This window comes from Loxodonta africana, chromosome 19 (assembly GCF_030014295.1).
Source record: "Loxodonta africana isolate mLoxAfr1 chromosome 19, mLoxAfr1.hap2, whole genome shotgun sequence".
NCBI classification, from domain to species: domain Eukaryota; kingdom Metazoa; phylum Chordata; class Mammalia; order Proboscidea; family Elephantidae; genus Loxodonta; species Loxodonta africana.
In genome coordinates, this window is record NC_087360.1 from 67,156,125 (window position 1) to 67,164,401 (window position 8,277).

Genomic DNA, 8,277 nt, shown 5'->3' on the forward strand with positions numbered 1-8,277 from the left:
TAGAATTCGACAATTGTCTTTTTGTAACCCTAATGAAGTATTGGGGCCCTGGTGGTGCAGTGGTTAAGAGCTCAGCTGCCAACCAAAAGGTTGACAGTTCGAATCCACCAGTTGCTCCTTGGAAATCCTGTAGGGTCACTATGAGTCAGAGTTGATTCAACAGGTTTTTTTGGGGGGGGAACGAAGTAATGGAATTAAGTAATGATCACCAATGGCTGCTAAAACCACTAGGGGGGAGATTGATGAGGACCTTTATAACAGTCCTGTAGATCTATTTTTTTTATCAGCAGTACAAGTGGGACAACGAGACATCACGTGCCTCCTGTGACACAGTAAGAAGTCCGCAGACTACCCCCCAAAACTGACCCTGAATTTAACCCTGCCTTTAAATCTAACTACCTCTTTGCAGGAAATGGGAGAGAGAGAGGAACTATTCAATGACACCATGAGGAAACGATCCAACAAATCCAAAATTTCAGACCCTTTACAGGACAACTTGCCCTGTTTCTTCAACAAATAAGTGGCATTTTAAAAAGGGAGGGGGGCTATGACAAATTTTAAAAAGACTTAGGAGACATATCGAGCAAGTGCAAACCTTTCATAAGACAGAAAATATTTTAAGTGAATAATAGATGAGGAATTGGAGACAGTATGTGCGGGTTTGTTTTGTGTTGTGTTATTTTAAGACATTTTACAGAGCAAAGAAATAGGGCAGTTGCTGGACAGGAATACGTAAGCAGGGAGAACATTTTCAAGATGAAATAAAAGACCAGACTTAATGGTCTGACAGAGACTGGGGGAACCCCTGAAACTATGGTCCCTGGACGTTCTGTTAACCCAGAGCTAAAAGAAAGCATTCCTGAAGCCCATTCTTCAGACTAAGATTAGACTGGACTATAGAACAAAAAATAATACTCATGAGGAGTGTGCTTCTTAGTTTAAGCAGATACATGAGACCAAATGGGTGGCTCCTGTTCAGAGGCAGGATGAGAAGGCAGGAAGGGACAGGAACTGGTTGAATGGGTGCAAGAAACCCGGGGTGGAAAGGGAGAGTGTGCGCATCACATTTTAGGGATTGCAACTAATGTCACATAACAATATGTGTATAAATTTTTGTATGAGAAATTAACTTGAGCTATAAACTTTCACCTAAAACACAATTAAAAAAAAAAGATGAAATACAGTGAGCATTTTTGGAGTGCTAATAGTAACGATAAGGTCCCTGGGTGGCACAAGCACTTTGCCATTGGCTACTAACCTAAAGGTTGGCAGTTTAAACCTACCTAGCAATACCTTGGAAGAAAAACCTGGTGATCTGCTTTGGTAAAGATTACAGCCATGAAAACCCAATGGAGCAGTTCTACTTGGTAACACATGAGGTTGCCATGAGTTAGAATTGACTTGACGGAAACAGGTTTGGTGTTTCGGTTTCAGCAGGAATGAAGTAGAGAGCAGAAAATGAGACGCAGGAGGGAAAGGATAATACCATTGGGATGAGATCTTCAAGAGCCAAGGTGTGAGCAGGACCCACAGCCTTGGGTAAGATGTTCTTAGATCATATAATATCTTAGTAAAAATATGTGTAGAAGTATCAAACTGACAGCACAGACGTGAAAATGAAGCTAAAAAATCCTACAATTTCAAAAGGTGAGGAAGGCATCCTGGGGAGGATCTGGACTTACATACGGTGAAGGCAGACTTGTTTAGCCAAATTTTCAGCACAGTATGACTTTGGTTATTTTATTGGCTATTTCTAGGTTATTCTGTTTATAGCCCTCCTTCACTATTCCAAAGGATTTCATGTTCATTAAAACGTCATTTGGTACTTGAACTTGTACTACAAATTTTATAAGCATGTAAGCTTTCAAAACTATTACTATACTCTTTAGCCCCTGGTGGCGTAGTGGTTAAGAGCTCGGCTGCTAACCAAAAGGTCGGCAGTTCGAATCCACCAGCTCCTTGGAAACATGGGGCAGCTCTACTCCGTCCTATAGGGTCGCTATGAGTTGGAATTGACTTTACAGCAACAGGTTTGGCTTTTTGGTTTCTTAGCCCAAACTAGCCTTCATAATCAATATTAAAATTTTTGTAGAGGATATAATTGTTACCTCGTTCTCTACAGGCATTCAAAGGCTATAAATATCACACTATTATTTTTCCATTTGGTCTGTAATCAGAAAAGTAGCTCTGTTGCAAGCAGTAATTATCTTACAGTCTGCTGCAAAATCCTATTATTAACCATGTTTGGACCATCTGAACCTTAAAAGACAGAGCTGGAATGCTGCCATGCTGTAAACATAACAGTTGTTACTCTTAGTACACGTCATTTTTGTTTTCTCTCACTTCTGGAGAGGTTTTCATCCCAAACAGTTAATCATATGATCCGTGGAGAAGTGAGAGGCATTGCTTAATGTTTAGCCACCAAACCCCTGGAATTTACTACATTCTTCCATTTCTCCTTGAAGAAGAAAATATTTTAAAATGTAATCTCTATATCTAACCACGTTCATTTATAATTTTACAAAAACACATAAACACAATCTCATATATGGAAGCAAAGGAAAAGTCACTTTAAGGACTAAGGTGCACCTGACCCAAGCCATGGAGTTTTCAGTCGCTCCATATGCATGCAAAAGCTGGGCAATGAATAAAGAAGACCAAAGAAAAACTGATGCCTTTGAATTATGGTGTTGGTAAAGAATATTGAACAACCATGGGCTGCCAGAAGAATAAACAAATCTGTCTTGGAAGAAGTACAGCCAGAATTCTCCTTAGAATCAAGGACACGTTATCTGAAGGGACTAAACCCTGGAGAAGGACAACATGCTTGGTAAAGTGGAGGGTAATAGAAAACGAGGAAGACCCTCAAGGAGATGGATTGACACGGTGGCTGCGACAGTGGGCTCAAGCATAACAATTGTGAGGATGGCGCAGGACCAGACAGTGTTTTGTCCTTTTGTACATAGGGTTGCTGTGAGTTGGAACTGACTCGACGGCACCTAAATAACGACAACAACAACATAGGGGAGCAGCAGTCAAGAAATCAAAAGACTCATTGTATCAGGAAATCTGCTGCAGAAGACCTCTTTAAGTGTTCAAAAGCAAAGACGTCACTTTGAGAACTAAGGTGCGCCTGACCCAAGCCAAGGTATTTTCAATCACCTCCTATGCAACGTGAAAGCTGGACAATGAATAAGGAAGACTGAAGAATTGATGCACTTGAATTATGGCGTCGGTGGAGAATATTGAATATACCACGGACTGCTGGAAGAACAAATAAATCTGTTTTGGAAGAAATATAATCAGAATGCCCCTTGGAAGCAAGGATGGTGAGACTTCATCTCATGTACTTTGAACATATTATCAGGAGGGACCAGTCCCTGGAGAAGGACATCATGCTTGGTAGAGGGTCAGTAAAAAGAGAAAGACCCTCAATAAGATGGATTGATAGAGTGGTTACAACAGTGGGCTCAAATAGGAACAATTGTGAGCACCCTATGTACATAAGGTCGCTGTGAATGGGAACCAACTCAATAGCACCTAACAACACCAACCAAAAATACAACATTTTGTAATGTACAATTCAGCCAGTTTTGGTATATTCATAAGGTACAACTACGACTGCTGTCTAAATCCAGAACTTTCTCATTAACCCCAAAAGTAAGTCCATACTAGTTAGCAGTCACTCTCAGTTCCCCCCTCTCTCTGTGCCCTTGCAACCACTGACCTATTTTATGTCTGGATTTGTCTATTATGGACATTCTAATAACTAGCATCATACCAGACGTGGCCTTCGGTGACTGGCTTCTTTCACTTAGCATAATGCTTTCAAAGTTTATCTGTGTTGTAACCTATATTAGTATTTCAATTCTTTTTATGGCCAAATAATATTCTATTGTATGGATATACCACATTTTGTTTATCTTTTCCTCAGTGATGGCCATTTGAGTTGTTTTGGCAACTATGAATAATTCTGCTAGGAACATTGGTGTACAAGTTTTTGCAAGAACTTACGTTTTCAGTCCTCTTTGGGTATATCCTAGGAGTGGAATTTCTGGGTCTTATAGTAACTTTGTGTTTAACTTTTTGAGAAACTGTTTTTCACAGCAGCTGCATCATTTTATATTTCCACCAGAAATGTATGAAGTTTCCAGTTTCTCCAGATCTTCACCAAAGCTCGTTACTTTCCATGTTTTTTTTTTCATTCTAGCCATCCTACTTGGCATGACTCAATAATTTAAGAGTATGAAGGGTCTTGAGACTAAAAAATTTAAGAATGACTTTTCTAACAAATCATTTAAAAACAAAGATAATAACTTTATCAATTTAAAAAATTAACAATAATTCTACAAAATTGCCTAATACCAGGGTTACCAAGTTACCTGGGACAGACTCAATTTACTAGAATAATTATTAATTGTGCCCCCTTTAACTTTCAATACGTTGTGCCTAGATGATAAATTATATGAAACTTTATCCAAAAACCAACTTATGTTCAAATTTCCCTGGCTATCCAAAAAATATCTTTTTATGATATGTTTATTCAAACCAAGATCCAACATTTTCTTTTTTCATATGTCTTTTCAGGCTTTTAATCTATATCAGCTCCTCCCCTATCACATTTCGTTCAAGCTTGTTAATTAATGAAGAAACCGGATAGTTTGTAGAATGTCCCACATCCTGAGCTTGACTGATAATTCTATTTTGATGTCTTTTAAGTCGTTCCTTGACCCTCCTTTTTTCTTGTCTTTTGTTAGTTGGATCTAGAAGCTTGATTAGATTTTGCCTCAATTTTTTTGTGTAGGAATATTTTATAGGTGGTATATCCTGATTTTTTTTTAATATCCTGTACTTCCTATTGCATTGTAGCAGGAGGTTCATAGTACCTGGTTGTTTTCGCTTTCAGTGATGTTATGATAAAGCACTGGGCTCAGGTCTTGTCAGCCTGATTCAGACATGAAACTTTCCATCAACCTTTCACCTCAGGGTCTTAACAGCTGTGGATGATCGTTGCCTTGTCCCAGCACTTCATTAGGAATTGTGAATGGTGGCTTTCTCGTTCTACCAGTCATTTATGAGTCATTAGTTGCATGACTAATAAATGACCTGTTGCATTTATTACCTTCACTAACTATTGTGGTACCCTGAAATACTGCAGGGTGTACGTTTGGTTATTTCCCCCTTATTTACCAATTTTCAAAATAGAAGAGTTGACTCCTTAGGTGATCCAAAGGTGAACAGTGAGGGATTTTTTTTTTTAATTATTATCTTATGAATTAATGGATTTGTACACATTTGACATGTTTCAATCCATTGCAGTCATTATTCATTTTGATGTTCAAATTGTTCCGTCTTTAGCCAAAGGGTGCCCCTTCAGCTTGGTTCATGGGTTCATTTTATATGACCTCAGTAGAATCTGATAGCTACCTTGTTTATCTTGTGCAATCCTGTCCCAGGTCTGAACTCAGCCATTTCTCAAAGAGTCCTGGTCCCTCTGAGCGGAAAAGGGCAGTTAAGATGATGAATCTGAACACTGGGGTTCTCATAGCCATTGGTCTGTCATTGTTTCTTGGCCTTTTCAATGGCCAAAGCAAGGAATATATGTATTTTGTAGAAAGAGGAAAATTCATCATGGATTCATACTGACTTTGCCAATTCAAATTTCCGGTTACAGAATTTAGAACTTATTTCATTGATTTAATACTTGTACTTCTTTTATCTTTAACTAGAAACCTTGGTTTCCGACAATACTTAGAGGATTACTTATTTGCTATTTCATTTACACACATATATGTAAAATATATATAACATACAGAACAGTAACCATATCATACTGACATTATTACTAGCAATAATTACTTAATGCAGTTTGATTATTTTGTCATTCTTTTTTGTCTTTAGGATATATCACACTAAGGATATACAGTCGAAATAATGAGCTTTAAAGTCAGTATAAGGAGCCCTGGTGGTGCAGTGGTTAAAGCGCTCAGCTACTAACTCAAAGTTTGCCAGCTCTGCTGGAGAAAGATGTGGCAGTCTGCTTCCATAAGATTACCCACACCCATTGCCATCAAGCTGGCTCTGACTCGTAGTTGACCACATAGGGCAGAGTAGAACTGCCCCACAGAGTTTTCAAAGAGCACCTGGTGCATTTGAACTGCTGACCTTTTGGTTAGTAGACATAGCTCTTAACCATTAAGCCACCAGGGTTTCCTCTGTAACATTACAGCCCTGGAACCCTTAAGGGGCAGTTCTACTCTCCTATAGTGTCTTTATGGGTCGGAATCCATTTCACAGCAACGAGTCGGGTTTAAAGTCAGTTTCTTGTTTTTCCATGTGGTTATGCCAGTAACTTGATATATTCTTAGGTTAATGAGTATTTTTTAATGGCTTTTTTTTTTAATAACTATGTAAAACGTTTACATGATTCCAAAGTCAAAACTACAAATAGCAGTATATGCAGGGAAGTCCAGTTTTCATCCATATTTCCTTCACTCTGTTCCTTCCAAGATGTAGCCATTTTTATTAGCTTTAAATTTATATTTCCATTGCTTCTTTTTTAACATGTAAGCAAATGCATGCATCATTATTCCCATTTCTCCTGTCTTTCTCACACAAAGGCAACATATACATAGCATCTGCCTCCCTGTTCTTCTCTTAACAATGGATCCTGGAGTCCCATGGAGGTCCACAGAGGTAGTTCCTCATTCCTTTGTATAGCTGCACAGAACTGCATTGTGTGCACAGACCGTGGTTCACTCAGCCAGTCCTCTGCGACGGACATGTGGGTTCAACAAGCTTTTATTGCATGACTAAATTGTGCCAGGCACTGGGGATAAAGGCACGGTCTCCGGCCTCAGGAAACTCAGTGTGTGAGGGGGAGGCCTCTACAATACAAGTACTTTCCTCATAACCAAGTAAGAGCTTGGATCCACTGTGCACAGGGCGTGTGTGGAGCTTGAAGGGATTCTAGCACACAGGAGGGATACAATAACTGTTTGCTGTTTGGGATCTTGCTCCCATATCCAAATGAGGGCCTGTATATAGGAGAGTCTCTTTTTTTTTTTTTTTTTTCTTTGAGAGGGAAAGGTTTTTCAGTAGTTGAAATTGCTCAGAAAATCATGAGTGCCACCAATTGGTCAGAGAAGGGACGACCAAATGAAAGAGGCAGAGGAGGGTCCTGACCACAGAATTCCCCCCAGAACGAGGAAATGTAATATGCGAGCTGTGGTTTAACAAGGACACCTATACAGACCTGACCATGGGCCATTGTTTACACATAATTAACTCCTTTATTTTCATAACAACCGTAACAGGTAGGGACTATTTTTACTCACACCTTACCAATAAAGAAATTAAGGCACAGAGAGTTACCTAACTTTTGCCCAAGGTCACGTACTGCGAAAAAGAAAGAAATGGAGAGAAGCAGGAAGGAAAGAAATCTCGGCTAGTCTATTTGCAAACAGTGTACCAAGAAGGGCGTTCCCACTCCAAGGCGGGAGGCAGGTACTTTATGTCCCCTAAAGCAGAGCCACCTTCTCGGGAGGACAATGGACTGTTGACACTCCCACCCACCCACCACCTCACACACGCATACCCACCCCTACCCCACTCCACGATTGGAAGACCCCGCAGTGTTGTCTCTGGACTCTTGGGGGGCAGCTTCCACTGCACTTAGCACCTGCTTCCCTGGAGGCGGGAGGGATCCCCCTCTTCCCCGAGGTGTCTGAGGCCCAGGTGCCTGCACTTGCGTTCACGCCTTGGCAAATACAAAGTTTCCTTCCTCGTGGAAGTTATAGGAACGTCACGGACGAACTCCCAAGGTTCGCCAGAGACCGTGCCTTTATCTGCAGTGCCTGGCACAATTTAGTCCTGCAATAAATGCGTGTTGATCCCACACGTCCATCCGCAGAGGGCTGGCTGAATAAACCACCGAACGTGCACACAGTGCAGTTCTCTGTGACCGGCCCCTGGGGAAATGAAAGTGAATTGAACACAAATTCTATCCTCAGGGACAAGCAATGCCCACGCGGTGCGAGACTGGTTAGGACAGAGGGATCTCACGGGGCCGTGGCTCCCCGCCTTGGAACCACCCCACCGAAGACTGCTAGTTCCCGGAACCCCGCCGAGCCTGAAAGATCTAGGCGCCCCCAAGCTCCGGGCTTATCCCAGGCGCCGCCGCCTGCCGCCCAGTCCCAGTACTGCGAGCGGCTTCCCGGGAGCACCTGGCGCTCTCACCGCTGGGCGGGACCGGAGCCGGACTGGGCGGTCCTGGAG